General features: G+C 37.9%; 1 protein-coding gene across 3 annotated transcripts in view; it reads right to left on the bottom strand.

The window, feature by feature from the left end:
• Positions 1 to 10,464, bottom strand: part of LOC122174323 (uncharacterized) — a 117,507-nt gene extending 107,043 nt beyond the window's left edge. The window contains exon 1 of one of the 3 annotated variants that reach the window (XR_010590968.1): positions 10,185 to 10,424. The gene's annotated coding sequence lies outside the window, so the exon portion shown is untranslated. Of the gene's footprint in view, positions 1 to 10,184 lie in introns of all 3 variants that reach the window. The other 2 variants (XM_065559338.1, XM_065559339.1) reach the window with 2 other exon arrangements.
• Between the last annotated feature and the right edge of the window lie 8,299 nt (positions 10,465 to 18,763).

The raw sequence follows: 18,763 nt of genomic DNA, 5'->3' as shown, positions 1-18,763 counted from the left end.
CTTACAATTATGTACTGTGCCCATAAACTGTCCCTGGACATGTTCCTCCTGCCTCCATACACTATCCTTCAGCTTTCTAGACTAAATGGTTGAAACACCCTCTTTTGGTGATAGTTTTTCAATCCAGTATCATGAGGCTAGTCTTCGGAGAGAGAAGCTCACAGACAAAGGAATGGTGCTTGCATTTGTCTACTTTCCACAATGTAGAACCTCTGCAAAGTCAAGAACATGCTAAAACTGGGATAAACATTTTTAAATGCCTTGAAAGGTCTAATGCATAGGCTTTACTTAGAGTACTTGTGCTACATTCTCAGCTGAAGTCACCATGAGAGCACCAAGGCTACATGAAAATAACGGGTGTGCACAATGGTATCTCTTATGGAGGAATATAGGTTATATGTATTCTGTGTACCAACTCTTCCAGATGTGACCAGTTTTCACGAATGACAAATATTGATGCTAATGCGATTACTTGCCTGTAGCATTGGGCTGGGTAGGTATCATGTAAAATGAGAAGACAGTAATACACAGTCAAATGAGAAGTTTTGCAATCTAGATGAGCATCAGCTTTTAGTTTTTGTCATTATCTTATATTTCCAGTGGGGGCTAATGAGGTCATTACTCACCTATTCAAAGTTTAAAAAATCCTCATGCTTTTACAATAGACTTAGGATTTTTTAATTCATTGGCTTTTTTGACATATACCTGTACATTGGTATCAAAAAGAGACAGACCCTAACAAGCAAACATACATTCTGACTATTGAATTCTACTTTTATCTTTCAATGCTTTAAGAATACATATTCTCAGTAACCCAGAGTTGCAATACAGTTAAAATGATGATTGTCAACCTGACTTACTACAAGACAAGTCTGTCCCCTATTTACTTTGGGAGAAGAAACATATGATTATAGTATATAGTAATGCCAGTGTCTTCTCTTACAATACTCTAAGTACAGCTAGAGTCATGCGCGTTAATGTTAAACGTGAGAGACAGCTAGTTAGGATTATCTTTAACATGTATCCGAGGTCCCTACTAGCATAGGCCCATGCATCCATTATGACTGTAGAAAGTGTTGCACATTAAGTACAAAAATGGGAAATATGTTTAGACCCTATTTTAGTCCAGAATCAGTCATGGCGTAGAATATTAATCTGCCAACTGCATTACAACATGATTCCAGAGTTTAGCAGGAAGCATGTTGAAGTTATCAACACCAAAATTGTCATTTGAGCTCCTACATGCATTGCCTGATTCAGTGCTGAAGTTTTATTGGCAGAACCTAGGCTAACACACCCCAGTGGAAGTTCCATGAGGAGTGAGGCATATCTGTACAAGCTGCATGCAACCCCTTCCCCCTTGTCATTTCAGCCAGTTAGGACCAGAGCAGCCTCAGATGGCTTTATTCAGCATCTCTACCAGGCAGTTTCTGCCAGGTGACTCCCAGGGAGCTCTGGTTGGAATTTAAAGCTGCCAAAAAGATTACATGGAGTCTAGGTGGGGACTGTGTGGTACTGTCACCTGTTCTCCCCTCTGAATCACCCTTGGATCAGAGCTGCTCTCAGGGTACAAAGTGCTGCAGCTTGTTCACATACACACTTATGGGAGTGAATCCAGGCTTCCCCCTAGTAGCTGCTGTGCAAAGTTGTTCCAGCAAATGTAAGGTTTTCTGCATAGACGACCTGCAGTTTGGTGGGGAAGAAGCGAAGGGAAAAAATAACTTTTACAACTTCTTGAAAATTCTGTTTAAACAGAATTTAACACTCTCCTCCTGGTCTTAAGCAGCAGATTCAGGTCAGAACAAATATCTATTATCTTGCTTTCAAATAACTCACGTCAGGACCAGGTTTAAGAATGCACTGTCTGCAATCCAAGAGTGCTGCAATCAGTGTTCCACCTATGGCAGTCTATGCCCGTCCAGCCCTGGAGAGGATTTCACACAAGAAATCAACATAAATGGGGCTTCCATTGATGTTTAATTACAGGTTTCAGGGTAGCAGCCGTGTTAGTCTGTATCCTCAAAAAGAATAGGAGTACTTGTGGCACCTTAGAGACTAACAAATTTATTAGAGCATAAGCTTTCGTGGGCTACAACCCACTTCTTCAGATGCATATAGAGTGAAACATATATTGAGGAGATATATATACACACATACAGAGAGCATGAACAGGTGGGAGTTGTCTTACCAACTCTGAGAGGCCAATTAAGTAAGAGAAAAAAAAACTTTTGAAGTGATAATCAAGATAGCTTAGTACAGACAGTTTGATAAGAAGCAAGTGTGAGAATACTTACAAGGGGAGATAGATTCAATGTTTGTAATGGCTCAGCCATTCCCAGTCCTTATTCAATCCTGAGTTGATTGTGTCTAGTTTGCATATCAATTCCAGCTCAGCAGCCTCTCGTTGGAGTCTGTTTTTGAAGTTTTTCTGTTTTAAGATAGCCACCCGCAGGTCTGTCATAGAATGACCAGACAGGTTAAAGTGTTCTCCCACTGGTTTTTGAGTATTATGATTCCTGATGTCAGATTTGTGTCCATTAATTCTTTTGCGTAGAGACTGTCCGGTTTGGCCAATGTACATGGCAGAGGGGCATTGCTGGCACATGATGGCATATATCACATTGGTAGATGTGCAGGTGAACGAGCCCCTGATGGTATGGCTGATGTGATTAGGCCCTATGATGATGTCACTTGAATAGATATGTGGACAGAGTTGGCATTGGGCTTTGTTGCAAGGATAGGTTCCTGGGTCAGTGTTTTTGTTCAGTGATGTGTGGTTACTGGTGAGTATTTGCTTTAGGTTGGGGGGGTTGTCTGTAAGCGAGGACAGGTCTGTCTCCCAAGATCTGTGAGAGTAAAGGATCATCTTTCAGGATAGGTTGTAGAACCTGTATTGATGTTTAAGACTTTTTGCCAGGAACCACTCCACTCTGTTTACTGAACAGCAGAACAACTCTTTGCTCCCCAGCACCCTGAGGATTCTGATACAGCAAACTCAGGTCTTCTTTCCTTTGATTTTTTTTTTCATTGGGGCCTGTCCATACTTCAACTACAACCATCATTTTAGACCCAGTTAGGGAAACAATTACATCAACTGGTTACAAGTAACATAACTCAGATTGTCTCCATCGAGAAGCTTTTCTGCCACCATAATTGTTTTTTGTATATCTCTCAGGCTGCCTAACCACTGCACTATATGATTTTAGTTTTGTGAAAGATCTGCAAATGTCAAAATAGTTCTCACCAAAAATATAACTCCCAATCTTTAATTGCTGTTGGAAGAAAGAGCTAGGCTGTACTTTGATCTGTAGATAATAGACCTGGTCTTGGTTTACGCTTCCTTTTTCTTACCATAGATCAAAGGACACTCAAAGCTGAGACCCTTTTGGATTTTGCATGTTTTAATGCAAAGCTATTTTGGTGTCAAATCAGAGACATAGAGGCATTTCCTTCAGGCAATATGCTCGCGAACAGGTAGCTGCTATTCAGGCCTTTATAATAATTGTTCTGTTCTACTGTGTTACAGGTGGTGTCACAAAATATAATCTATTCATGGTCTACTATTCCTCTTTAGCCATGTATAGCTAACGGGTTTTCAGGAAATGAAAATAGAGAAGAGGCTTGTATGTCGTGCAATATTTGATTAAATTAAACTACATCATCCTTCTCTACAGAGATTCTTAAATCCTCAGGCAATTTACCACTACCTTAATGTAAGAGATAAGTAATTAGTGTACAACCAGAGTCTAAGAACCAAGACACTGCCTAGTCAATACTGACATCAGTTAATTAATGTATATTACTAGACATGACATCATTCACAAGAAACACATCTCCCTGCTATTAATACTGTTGAATAGGACACCACCTTACCTGTCTAGACAGGAACAGATTAAATTTAAACACACATGCATGCAACAGAAGTTCAAGCTATTATGTCAACTCCAACTCTCTTTTGCTTTGTATGTAGGTATACATATATAGATACAAATGTATATTTATACGTGTGTGTGTGTGTGTGTGTGTGTGTGTGTGTGTAAAATGGCAGATGTATGCAAAGTACCCTGTTAATGCAAAATTACTGTTGAGTTCTTAATGACACAGAAATGTGAAAATTCTGATTATGGTTAATATCACAAACTTAGTCCTACCATCTTGCATTACAATGGCATTTTTATTCTATGGTCATACAGAAGGTTATGCACAAAAATTGCATTTAAAAATATGGAATAAAGAGATAACTCAAAATTAAATTTAATGTTTTAAATTATGTAATTAGTTATTTTAAATCATCATTTTAAATCATCTCAAGGCCCTATGCAGTTATTACAAAAAAACTCCATACACAATTAGAACTATAGCCAAAAAAGTGTACGTACTTTCTTTGTTTGCTAAATAATTTTTCATATTGTCCTGAACTGTATGTGGTAAAGGAGGAATTAGTCTGGAACAGTAGGTTAGATGACTATAGAAAAGCATGGGTTTTAGCACACTTTTTGAGTTTTCTTTTCTTTTTTCCCAGTAGGCTGTATTTTGATTGGCAAACGTTGCCTTCTTTTCCCAATGCTGCAAACTACATAAGATTAGCTGGTTGTCAGAGTATTGCAATGGTCAAAGAAATATGGGAATGTATTTATAAATAATCAAAACCTATATTATCAATATAAAATATTTACTATTTATTTAAAAAAAAAGTGAAAGTATGCAAAACTAGAACTCCTCTATCGCCAAGAATGGTTAATGGTACCTAGAAAGAGGTATTTTCATTCCTTATTTACTAATTATTAGTATTTTATTCTTTAGTTACTAATTCTGTCGGACTAACATACTATAGCTTACGTTTATCTGCCTGGAAAGCTGTGTGTGTTTGATTTTTTTGTTTTTTTAAAGAAAGCAAAATAGCTTGTGTGTGTGTGTGATTGTGATCACAGGGAGAGACTGGGAGAGACCTAACATTTGAACCTTGGTAAGAAGGAAGGATAAACGATGGCTGAAGCACAAGGCTGGGAGGCTGGAGTTTGGGGTTCTATTTCCAGCCTAAATGGAGGTTTGGAGCACAGCTATATTGGTGTAGTTCTGACACTACATATATTTACATCTGTTTTTTGTTTGTGCTGCAGTGTCTATCTTTGTTCTAATCATTAGCATAGGTGCTGGAACTGGGGGTGTGCCACATCCCCTGGCTTGAAGTGGTTTCCATCATATGCAGGGTTTACAGTTTGATTCAATGGTTCTCAGCACCCACACTATAAAAATTGTTCCGGCATCTTTGATCATTAGCAGGAACTAAAAAGATTAAGACAACTGGGTTAACGCTATGGGAACTGGGAGACAAATCTTCTGTGTTTATGGTAACACTTTAGCTGTTCCCATGATTGCCCTCTGACCTTGTAACTAATTTGTTGCATGTCTTTCTTTCATTTTTTGACTCAATCTTTGATTCTTGGACTGTAAAAGGTTGAGTACCACTCCTCTATGCATGTTTGGCATCAATTTAACTCTTTTTTGACAGGTCCCTTTTGAGGGCTTAACAAGTGGTTGTCTGCCAAGTATAGCAATCTTGCCCTGTATGGCCAGTTGCTCTACGGGTGTAGAGCAGCTGAGGATCTGGCCTGCTTTCACTACACCCACAAGGCAGGGATTTAGTTTCACTATGTCATGAACAGCTACTTCACTAACTTCACCGAGACAAAGATAGCCTCGCATTTCCATTTTTCACGTAATCTGTGTTCTTGGTTGTGTCTCTGAAGTCCGATATCCCCACGTTGACAATCACAGCCGAATAATTGAAACATTCAGTTTCCTTTTCAAACAGAATGAACTAAGGAAAGCCACCAGAGAGGCTGGTTAATGGCCTCCGCCAACATTCCAAAACTCACTCTGATAGGTCCTTGCAATGCACCTTTTGCATTTTGAGTTAGAGGAGCCTGCTACCAGCTCCTTGCTGCTACTACTGGTCTTTCTAGTGTAACTATGATGATGTCTATTAACACCTCCTGAAGAATAACATCCACTACAAGTGATAGGCAGAAAAAGGTTTCATTTGATATATTTACCTGATTGTAGGCAGAATTATTATTGCCACCTAAATGTGAGAAGTTTTTCAGATTATCACAATATGGAGAGTATGTCAACTCTCCCTGGTTCTTGTTCCAACACTTAATGAACTATTTTGTTGTGGAGCTCTGATAGTGAGCTGGAAGGGGAAGTTCTCCATGGTAAGGTCATGATATAATTGAAGACCTTGTGTCAGACAATGTATACTAACAAGTAATCTAGACATACACACACACAATCAGTTTGTAGATTTCCCATCAGAAATGTCTTGCATAATAATGGAACACTGAACACTTATTAGAATACTTCCCAAAAGGCAGAGATCCCAAGGAGAATGTTCAGATACTTAAAGAGAAACAGGCAAAGTCCCAGTTCTCAATATTACTCTTTACAATTAAGTTAAGAAATAAGAAATCCTGGCTGACACTTGACAATGGCAAAACTCCCATTCACTTCAAGGGAGCTAAGATTTCACCTAATATGATTCTTTTCCTCTTATTCTTTTTTCTCCTCGGTCTCATGCATTTTTTTCTTTCCTGGGACACTGCTAAATGACTTTAGATAAATTAATACAACACCCCGTAGTCACTGTGTGTAGTAGTGGAAAACCATGTGATTGGGAACCAAACATCTGATTCTTAATTGTTTGGATTCTAGTAAATTACCGTACTAATTATTTACTACTAAAGTTTTGGGGAAGGTGAGGTAGATATTTCACATGTGACCCATCTCTCATTTTAAAGGGAAACCGATAACTTACAAACCAATCAAATTTAGGGGAAAAATAATTTCAGGTATTGTACTTGCTCCAGCCAATTTCTGAGGCTTTGCTATGACATTTTCTTACTTTTCAAAAACGTCCTCCACCTCTGTTGTGTGGAAGTCCCATACAAACAACAAGGGATAGGGTGAAACTGACTACACACAATGTGCTGTCAAATGCTAAGTAAAATGGAAAAAGAGAGGAAAATATTTTTCTCAAATCTTGCAGCTACAATAGAAATAGATGTTACTTTTACAAAAAAAGTACACAATTTTCAGTGGCTTTTTAGAATGGACACAGCCCCCATACTTGTAAATCAGGTCCAGTATCTAGATCCCTAGCATGAGCCAATCGGTTCCACTTCTTCTGCAGTAGAAGATTTCCTTACCTTTGTATAATTAGCTGGTTAACTCTGGGACTCACTAACTCACCTCGCTTTATAAGACCGGTTCTGTGTTTTCACAAGAGTTTGATTGTCGTCAGGAGTTGGCTAAATTTAGGAGGAAGGAGAATTCTCATATTTAAATTAAATGTTTGATATTTCTTATTCCAGGGGTGCACTGTGTATTTTTTCTTCCTAAAACTGGCCAATATTCAAGTTTAGTATATATATATATATATGTATATGTGTATACCAGATGTACACCTATTTCTGAGACACAACCTACCTTTGTACTCTCGGAGCCTCTAGGTGTCCAAACGGTTGTTTACATGAGCTAAATGGGATGGGGGGACATCTTGAGGGGCAATCAATGTTGTGCAAAAATAGGCATGCAAATGTGGAGGTCAGGGACAATCAGCTACCATAATAGTGCATACATGTTGTTTACATCTAAATATATTCTTGAGGCTGAGGGTACATGTCGGAGCAGCTCGTACTGTCAATTGACCTACATTTTAGTATTCATTTCTACTCCCCTACCCCAAATGGCATGGAATTAAAACTGTGAAAAAGCCAGTCTGGTGAATGTAACAGATTCAGATTGTATTCACCCAGTAGTTCCTGATCAATTGTTTCAGCTACCCCTATTGTATAATACAGTATCTACTGAACGCCAGGTTGTAGTTCTCTTAGGAAACAGCATGATATGATACAATACAGAATACAATGCCTGGCATACAATGAATTTGAAATCATTTAACATATTTGATTGTTAACTGAACTATCCTGCCAGCACATCGGATGCCATCTGTCCATTTATTGACAGCCTTGTCAGGGGGAAAAAAAAATCTTGAGTCAGTTGGCAGTAGCCCAGCTTGTCTTAGGTCTGCTTTCTAGTGTTTCTGTAACAGATGTTGTGCCACATGCCCAAAGCTGCTGTATATAAACCAATGTGTGCTCAAATTGTTAATTTTTTGGGGGGTAGGGTGCGGCGGTATGCTCTCCTTCCCAATCTCATTTGATGTCTGTTCTAGTAACTATAAGCTGGTAGAAAGTCCTGACCCAACACTCATTGGCATTAGTGAGGGTCTTTCCATTGACTTCAATGGCCTTTAGAAAATTTAAGATCTGATCCAGTTAGACAAAAGTAGCAATATTGAATCGAGTTTCATTTAAAATATTTTAAAATGTATGCAGACAACTTAAAATTCAAAACGCTAGACTATATGAATTACTGTGTGTTTAGGTATATTGTAGCGATTGCTTCCCCACAGCTCTTTGAAATTGTTCATGCAAACACACACGTCTTATCAAACAAATGAATGAGAAATGATGGTGGATTTCTCCCCCCCCCCCATATTATCTCTACTGGGTAACATAATCCCAGAGTAGGCCAGTTCATCCTAAACCCATGTACATCACTCTAGGTGAGATGAATCTTCAGCAAACCACGTTTTTCAATTCTGTGATTAAAATGTAGTGGCTCCTGCTTTGCTCCTCCTGTCTAGCTCTGTTGGTTGTCAGCGGAGTAACAGGAGGGAATTATCTAACTGCTGCTACTGCTGATAGGAAAGAATTTTTTCTTTTTATTAATACAAAAGAAAAGAAATAGGTCAGTTAAGCAATCCAATATATAACATATATCTTTAGACAAAACATTCTACATTTGCTTTCCATTTCAAGAGATTTGCTATACAAAATTGATAACAGGGAGGTTTTTATTGACATTTTTTCCATCTTATTTTATATTTCCACATGATGGTGTACTCCGGCATAATTTCTTGGATGGTTTGACCATGTGTCTGTTCAACCATAAAAAGAAAGTGCCCGGTGGTGTGATGCTGAGCAATATAGTACAACAGGTGACGTGCTTTCTGCAATAGGCTAGGGAAACTTTTAGCTCTCAGAATTTTATTTTGTCATGTTTCATTGACTAACTTGTAGTATGTTCCTTTAATATGTGATTCAGAGTGGCATTATAATATGTGTGGGTTATTTTTTGTAAGAATTATTTTTAAATAAGGATTGAAAATACAAAAAATATAAAGCATATAGGACAAAATCTTAGACAGAAACAGACTAGACTAACCCACTATCATATATCATTTATCTATCAGGGAAATACCTGTGAATGCTGGCAGAAAACAGTATTAAGATGCTAAAGAAGTGATTATATATAGTCTTGTACGGGGGGGAGGGCCTTCAAAATCTTACCTATTTAAATGTGAAAAGCTGGTTCATCAGCAGATGTGATCCCAAGCTAGGGAATGCTAATCGTTCATACTGTTTATGAACACATCTGTTACTCAGCCACAAATGTCATTCTCTTTCCAGATGAGCTATTAGCAAATGTTAAAAAGATAGCTATACAGTAAAAGTGCAATGCCTATGAAATGACCTGGAAGGCTCCAAATGCCCCAACATATGGTTTATAATTCAGAGTAATAAAAAGATAAGCACTGCAGAGAATTTGATTATAAAAAAAAATCCAAACTCTGTGTAAAAAATGAGACATGGAATTCAATTTACAGTCCTAGCAATACATGCTTTGCAAATATGCACGCTGGAGTTTACTGAGATGTCTGACTGAACAAGGCAACAAACATTTTGTGTAAGCCTTGAAATTATAACCATAAAAGCAATGTATTTGTTTATAGCCAGAAAAACGTGTAAGTACATTCATGACAGGTGGTGATTCTAATAACACCAGAACAAAAAATTATGTTGATGAAAAGCAGACAGATGAGACATTGTTAAGCCAATTAAAGGTACCGCGTTTATCTACCTTGTCTGATATAACAACAAAAAACATTGTAACTGCCGGTATAACATTAGAATAAAAAAAATAATTGTGTGGCTATGACAAGCATCTGATCTCTTTACAGTGCAAAAGTTAAACAATAAGCTATTTAAAAGTGCCTGTTTTCTATATCAATATAAACTATATATAGAGATTGTTATAATAGTTTCTCTAGTCCTTACCTTTCAAGAGGCAGATGTGAACAGTTCTGGTGCCTCACTGCTTTTGTCAGTGCTACAGGATGCAACACTACTTTGTACTTGCAGGATGTGCATTGATTTAAACATAGAACCACATTTTAGCAGTCATTGCGCAGGCTGCAAGTAGTTTAGAAGGTAGACAGGAAATATTTCATACTTTTAACATTCACTGCAAATGAGGCTTTAGTATTATCTTCCATTTATTCTTGTACTCCTAAAGTCAGACTCTCTCTTGCACTCTTTCCTCCTCCCCCCTCTTTCCATTGCTTAGCAACACTCGTGAACTCAAAGCAGAGCCCTGCTCACAGATGCAACTCCAATAATATTTGTAGGCTCAATGGTTCTAAGATACAAACCCAATCTCTTTTTTTGCCATTTGGTTAGCTGCCTCCATTAACTAGGATGTCTCCTTACTCCCCATAGCCAGGGCATAGTTCAGATTTTCACATTACAGTCTCAATCTAACCAAGAGTGAGGGGAGGGAGTTTCCAAAATAAACCTGGAATTATGGAGTCTTCATACAGTACTAGCACCAGTGCTGCTAGTTTGACATAGAAATGGAGTAGAAATGCAGACCGGACAAGCAAAGAGCCGTTACTTTCTAATCACTCAGCTTTTTTCATTTAAATTAGAGATGGAAAAAACACTTAGTCTGTGTCCCTGGGAAAATTTATATGCAGAAATTCTGTAACCAACAGGCATTACAATATCATCTTGAACAAGCATTGTAAGTTGTAAGAGAACTGTCACTAACTGCCTCCTACACAGTCTGTATATTTTTTCAGTTGTAGAGGTGCATATTGGAACATCCTAGAAATGTTCACTTTGCCAAACTAGACTGTATTTGTGTCTAATTACACCTTTGGATGATCTGCTTTATTTTCTCCATTTCCTCTCTACACTTCTTTCTCTCTGCAGTTGACAGTACCTTTAAAGCCGTAGTTTGTGTTTGCTTTACTTATGGCATAGAGGGTATTTAGGTAAATCCATTAGTGTCTTAGAGACTATAGAGATCACAAAGTTTTTATTGAAATGCATGTTCCCGTTCTGTGTGGAGTGAGATCAAATTGTTCTTTTACATACCGAGAACTGCACTGAACAGCGGTGGTGTGGCACTGCAAGAAATTAACTGCTCTAAACAACAAAACAACCAAACCGCTAATGTTCCAGTGAACAGCTCCTCTGAATTCTGAAACAAGACCCACCAGGCTTAGCAGAAGATTCAAGCTTTTGCCAGTCAGAATCATTTCACTCTGAGACTTTCTGATATTTGAAAACTTAATGTGTCAGTATATTTTGAGGCTGGCACTGCACTGACCTTCCTACTCTCACAGAAATGGAATTAAAGGAAACTCTGCCATTTTGCTCAAATGTTCCCTCAACTCAAATGTGAGTGAAACAACAGGGTGAAGCACCTTTAGAAAAGGCAGCATATATGAAACTTCAACAAGGAATCTCTGGCACATCTTGTGGGATTGTCACAAAGTTCATTGATTCTGGAAGAAGGCTGAGAATTTCTTGATGATGTCCTGAAGAGTCATAATTTAAATCATCCTCAAATCTGCTTGCCTCACAGTTTGTCTGAGATCTCTCTGGGTAGATACAAAATGAAATCGTAGGGTGTCCACTGTTAGGATTTATGTTATGAGACACTGGTGGTAGTATTCTGTCCTTGTGGTGGAAGAATGAAGGCGGCTCTGGATACTTGTAGGCAATTTTCTCTAGAGGAAGACAAGATAAGAGGGTCTTGTAAAGCTTTAATCAAAAGCAGGGCTGTACAGATGTAGTGTATTTAGTTGTGATGCCTCATTTCAGACTTTCTCAGTGTCCTAATGCATTCCTACTTTTGTTTCCTATTCTTTCATAAAATGCATGCCTTTCTCTTTTTTTTTAATGAGGGAGGATGGAGGGGGGGGGTTGTTGCAGATTTATTTTGCTTTTAATGTATGTTAATCTGAGGGCTGAACACATAAAATAGTTAATCCGGAGAAAGGGAAACTGGAGTGCGGAGGGGTGAGAAGGTGGGATGTCACTAAGTGTTTGAGCTAGATCAGTGTTTTGTGGGGGAAGGTTCAAGGAGTCATTTTTTATTGTGGCCATCCTGAGATGTTTGTTTGGCATGAAAGACCTAATTTAGGTCTCACTCGAGTTTTACACTCAGTGCAGTTATTCCAAACTGCCATCCTGTTCTGGAGTCAAAAAGTACCTCTGCTTTTAGACCATCTGGGCTTTCAGGGGAGAAAGGTGGACACGACCTTTCCAATATATAAATAAAAATATGGAATTAATCTTTCTGTACCGGGCTGTCCAGTGTTCTCTCTTCATTGTTGTTTTTACAGAGGCTGTAGTGCTGTTTCTAGGTTTCTAGACAACATATTTGCTGCTACAAGTTTTTTTTTTTGGGGTGGGGGAGGGGGTTCCCATGCTGTAGTAAACGCTAAGCCATACTAAAAAGCCATCTTCTGTACTTGCTATCACATGTGGTGTGTAACACTGTATATAGATGTAGCAAATGTACTAAATTATATATACTCAAAGGAGACGAGTATAAATTTTGCCTTGTGTTTTTGACTATTGAAGACTTTGGGGTTTCACAGGTGTATGTGGGGGCAGAATTCACACTTGTATTTTTGATCTGGGATTTTAGTTCAGTAGATCTTGAAAGAAAAGACCGTGGCTGGACAATGGTATTGTATTTGATCACCTGTAACCAACGTAATTTGGAAAACCTTTTAAACTATTCAAGGAGCTCTCTGGCAAGTTAATTAACTAGGCTGGCTTTTCAAAGAACAAATAATTTGCATATGCATCCAAAGAAGTGGGCAGTAGCCCACGAAAGCTTATGCTCTAATAATTTTGTTAGTCTCTAAAGTGCCACAAGTACTCCTGTTCTTTTTGCGGATACAGACTAACACGGCTGCTACTCTGAAACCTGTCAAATAATTTGTATACATCTTCCCCAGATGCTTTATGAATATAACAAGTTCAGATGGAGATAAATGGAGATAAAGGGCTAACAAATAACTAAGTATCAAAATGTCCTCAAAGATATACTTATCCAGGATTTTAGCACTTAATCTTATGGACTCTAATAAAACAAGGATTAAGAATGGACTGTAAAGCAGGTTTTGGTAGAAGCTTTCACAGGCTTCAGAATGCAGCCTGATTTCTCAGCAGAATATGGAGCGAATACAGACCTTACAAGTATGAGAACTTCATGAGTCCCTCGAAATATAAAGCAAGGACATATACCCTTTGTTAATATTTCTGTTACTGTATTTGTCTGTAGACTGAGACTTTTTTTTGTTTCTGAGCTGGGTTTATGCATTTATCTAGTCTTTCTTATACCCGTGTTCTCTTGAAAACCCAGTTAGGAGAAGTGTGGAAGCTGAAGATGATACCCTCTGACTTTTTGATGAGGGGAGAACATGCATTCATTTTCTCCACAATGGATTTTGACCGCTCCTTTTCATTGTCTCTGCATGTGCAGTCAGACAGTGCACTGTTATGTCCTGTGCCTCTCACCCCTTCAAGTGAAAGCTCCTTTATTAAGAGTTAATTGAAGTCTGAGGACTCCATTGCTGCAGTGCTGTTGTCTAAACAACAATGGAGGAGTAAAAGGGGTGTCTCTCTTTACTGCTTTCGGCTTTTATGGAAAACAGAGCCCTCTAAATAGTGGGGTTGAAAAGTCTTTTGAGCCACAATATCCACTAATCTCCTTGGAACATTTTGGGATTTACAATATTTGTATACAAAATGTTATAAAGTTGAAGGAATCTGTTAATTGTTTGCTTATTAAAATCACTGCCACTGCTTGTGTTTTTCCTACATTGTACCAGTGAATTGTTCAGCTACTAAGGATTAGGAATTACACTGTTTTACTGATCTGAATGAATAGTAGATTAGTTCAGCAACCTGTCTCCACAGATCAGTTGTTTGAAAATAACTAAAGATAGTCCCTTGTGGAATAAAGGAAATAGTATAGCTAAATATTCAAGTGATAAGCTAAAGCAGCTTAGATTTACTGTATTTCTTACCTCTTCAAACAAAAGCTATACAAGTGATCTACAAGGGATCTGGTAATAGCCAGTCTGCATTATATGTCTGTATAACACCAGAGATTCCTGGGAAGCTTCGTATTGGTAGGTAGGATTAGGTTGTATTGATAATGATGATGGGCTTTTTATATTCAAAGCACTTTACAGACATTATCTAATTAATACATACAACTGTGAGCTGATATTCCAAGCCTCTTTCAGGCTTGATCACTACCCTTCCCAGCATTCTGTAGGTGATGGGGGGTACTTTTGAAGTTCTCCTGCCCTTTAGTTGAAGTCTTACCAACACCGCCAGCCTTGCAGAAACCAGCAGGCTCAATTATCTGAAGCACTGTTATAAATTAGCACCGTGCTTGTTATCTGTACTTAAAGTTGCAAGCCATTTCCATTATAACACCCTTTTTAGTTACTCAAACTTTATGAAATTTTCACCTTTTGGGCTGACATTTTTCATGTCCATACTGATATTTTTAGCATGCTAGCTCAATCCCCACTAGCCTGAGTCTGCCTGCCTGTGCTGGAAGGCTCACTCCTGGCTCCAGTGTAGACATACCATGGGGCTCATATCCTGACAGGAGACTCCAGGCTGTAATACAAGTAGGTATTCTGATAACTGTGCAAAATCCACTTGCCTTAGTCTTTGTGCTGAACAGACCAAATCTCTCTTGTCACATACAAAATGTGAATGACTCCTATTTTTGGAGACTTTTATAGGACAATTGTAAGTAAATTACTGTGCTTCATCTTCTCTTTTTTCTCTTTTTTGTTAAAGAAGCAAAAGGCACTGCACTTAAGACTTGAAATTCATGTACAGTAAGTAGTTCTCCGCAATAACTATGACAGACTCTTTGAACTCCTTCACCCTTGTGTAATGGAGATGTGTATTTTTAAGATCAATCCTATTAGAGGCTGCGCTATTTGTTTTTTTTCATTAACTACTTTTTCTTTATGTAATTTTCATGTGTTTTATGGCATTCAGGGAAAATGTTGGAGCCCTCTTGTGGCCAATTTGACACCTGCACATTCCTGCAGAGGTATGCCTTTGTATTGATTGCTTAGTAGGCCAAACCTCTGCAGGATTTTTCAGAGGTCGCGAGTTCAAATCCTAGCAGTTTTTAGAAAATATCTTTAAATCTCAACTATTTTCCATTAAGGTAAATAGAAAAAATACACAAAAAATAGGTCTTTAATCCAAAATATTAAACATTAGGAAAAGGTTAGTTAAACAAGACAAAATCAGCACTTCATTGATTCATTCCCTCTCCTTTTTGGTTCAATAAACCCATTGGTGGCAGTGCTAAATTGGAAGCAAGGTGTGACAAATTAACCCTGCTTAATAATTCAGGCCCCTATCCAGCAAAGTGCCTAAGCACATGTTGAACTTCAGTCATGAATAGTCCCATTTATTCTCATGCTTGAAGTTAAGTACATGCCTAAAAAGCTTTGCTGACTTGGGGCCCTAAGGCATAATCCTGTGCTATTGATATCAGTGGGAGTTTTGTCATTGAAATCAATGGGAGCAGAATTGAGCCCTTAAACGGGTAACACTTTCTAATATGGTTGCTGTAATAGGGTCATATTGTCTCATCAATTTTTAAGCAGAAGTCCCTATGGAAAGCAACAAGGAGTTCTGTTGAAAAATTGATGGCACAATATAGGCCATAGATATTACATCTATTACAAGGCTGAACTGTTCTGTTCTTTTTCTAACTTGGCCTTTTTTTTTTTTTTTAAACACTTGAAATGTTTTTGGAGCCCATATTTAAGTATGCCATCTGAAGACTGAAACTGCTTCATTTCCCTCGGTTATGGAGGGTAAGTTAGCTCCACAGGAAGCTTGGTCTCCTGCAGGCGCTAGAATAGCATGTGAAATATTTACCAGTTTAATTGTGTACGGCTTCATTGAAATCCTTATTTTCCTTTGTGTATCATTTAAGGAGGCACTGCTGAACTGTTGCTGGAAGTGGGAGCTCTAGCAGACAGAAAGGGAGCATGATGCTTGTTTAACAAAGAGCAGCATGCAGACTCCACATATTATAATGCTTAAGGCTATATAATTCCATCTTCTTCTGGAGATTTTGTTTCATTACATTAGTGTCCACAACATGAAAGCTTTCAGTATTCATGTCAAACATCATTCAAAGCCTGACTGATGCAATGCAGTGTTCAAAATGGTTTGCATTTTAGATGGACTGATATTTTTAATTTATTAAACAATATAAATGCACAAAATAATGGATACAGAGCTGTGCAAAGCTACCAGCTTTCATCTTGTCATTGTTCACAGTGAAAGTAAGTGTGTGTGTGTGTGTGTGTGTGTGTGTGTGTGTGTGTGTGTGTGTGTGTGTGTATTTATTTATATATTTATTTATTTTAGCATTAAAAATTTTCCAGGTAGGATCTAAGGAAAATTGCCCTTATAGACACAGCCTGCCATTATCCTAAAAGACACCATTTTCATAACACAATGAAGGAATTGTGCCCTGTAGGAAAAATAGCTTTTTGTTTGTATCAAATTGCCATATTAAGAAAATATGGCCCTTTCACAGGAAAAAGCAGTTTTTCATGGCGCATTTGTTTTCCTTTTGCAAAAATGACAGCCTTTGGTCATGCAGAATTCAAGATGAAAAGAGAACATTTTCTGCTCTTTTCATAAACCTGTGAATTTATTTTTTCATTGTTTCAGCTGGTATTTTTTCTCAGCTCTAGCCTTATGAGTAGCTACAATCATCTAGAAATTCTAGAACATGCAGTTCATTGCTTTACTAGTTTGGTAATAGTGTCTAAATAATGAGCTCTACTATAAGGGGCTGTGTATGGTCTTTGTTCCATGATGGAACTCCCATCAAGAAGATGTGCATGTGGATGAGGAAAAATACAGTATATACATCTCTCAGGTGGACAAACCAATTTACATTAATCAAGAACCAACACCAATCTTCTTACCCAAAATTGAACTGAGTTCCAAATTCCCTGTTGGCCTAACTCAATTGAAGTCATTGGAATTGACTTCAGTAGAGAACTTGCCCCAGAATTTTTTTGACATTCCAAAATGTCATCACTTTCCATTTGTGCATTAGTCTGCACTTTTAATTTCAGAAATGACTGGGAGCTGAAATGCCAAACTCCCAAGAGAGTAACTCTTTCTTCCTCCTGATATTTCCAGCTTTAATAGAAGCTGCATGTGCTAGAAATCTTGCAAGAAAGCATGGTCTTTTGATACTTCCAGCCCAGATCTTATGATTCATGTAGTTTGTATAAGGTTCAGATAAGCATCAACATTTGGCTTAGTTGAATTGAACTGCCAAGCCATTTTGATATTCATCTATCATCACTAATTCTCTCCCCTACCTTGACACGTTTATAATTCATTGTGTATCATGTACACTCCAGCAGAGAGAGTGTCTAACTCATTCTGACTAGGTAGAAAATTTATGTTAAAAATAAAACTTAGCCTCTGTTCTAACAAATAAAAATGATGTCACATCCATGAATGAGAATTACAGCCAATGCCCAATGTTAAATAAGTATCCTCTTCTGTGTTTAATACGGGAAGGGTTTTAGTGTGTGGTTTTTATATAGTGCCAAACTGCAGATAGGAACATATTGCCCTCAAGAAATACTTGAAGCTCAGATGAGCTATGTTATGCTTCAGCATCAGGCTGGGCTATATATCTAGGCATAAAAGTAGACTAGAGGATTGAGAAATTACTTAGTTTATCTTTATTTTGAGACCTCAGAGTACTAATTGATTTTCTTTATGTACCTTTTAGTACTAATTTGAAACATGTATTTTCTGTCCTCTTATAGGTAATGTTTGATTTGAGTGCAGTCTTCTGAACACATAATACCATACATGAAGTGAATAGAACTGTAACTTAATTGATTTCCGAGATCAGCCTAGAGTTAAACCGATAAGAATCAAGAGTCCAGTTTATTCAGGGTTTTCAGACACAATACATGAGGTTTGCTTTGCCTGTGGGTGTGTGTGTATAGCAAAGAGAGAATGTGAAGATCTGGTCCTATTCATAGTGGTATATAAATGTAGTATACTCAAAAGCTGTTTTATCGTGTGGAAATTGAATGTACAGGAAGCAGAAAGAAACGTTCCATTATCCCTGAAAAAAGTGACCTTAGCTGCAATTCATGCATCAAAACCTTTGATAGCACACCTTTGTATTTGCTCTGTTTTGACATTACAAACACCTTAGTAAGATATAAGAACTCTGTTATATTTCAATGCACACTTTCATGTCTGCCCTCCCACTGAACTGTAGGTAAACTGCACAAATACAATCACTTCCATCAGAATTCATGGGAATTAATCATTAGACCTGCAAGCATTGTAAGGAGAACAGACACATTCCATTCTGTGTACACACACACATTCACCTTCTAGCTGTGGAAATGCAGGTGCACAGGGGACTCAGATGCAAAGCTGAGGCAGATAGGGATCTGTAGGTAGGCACTGGCAATATATTATAGCTGATTCTCACTCAGATT

Source organism: Chrysemys picta, chromosome 10, assembly GCF_011386835.1.
Source record: "Chrysemys picta bellii isolate R12L10 chromosome 10, ASM1138683v2, whole genome shotgun sequence".
NCBI lineage: Eukaryota > Metazoa > Chordata > Testudines > Emydidae > Chrysemys > Chrysemys picta.
This window is presented reverse-complemented; position numbering and strand designations above follow the sequence as displayed.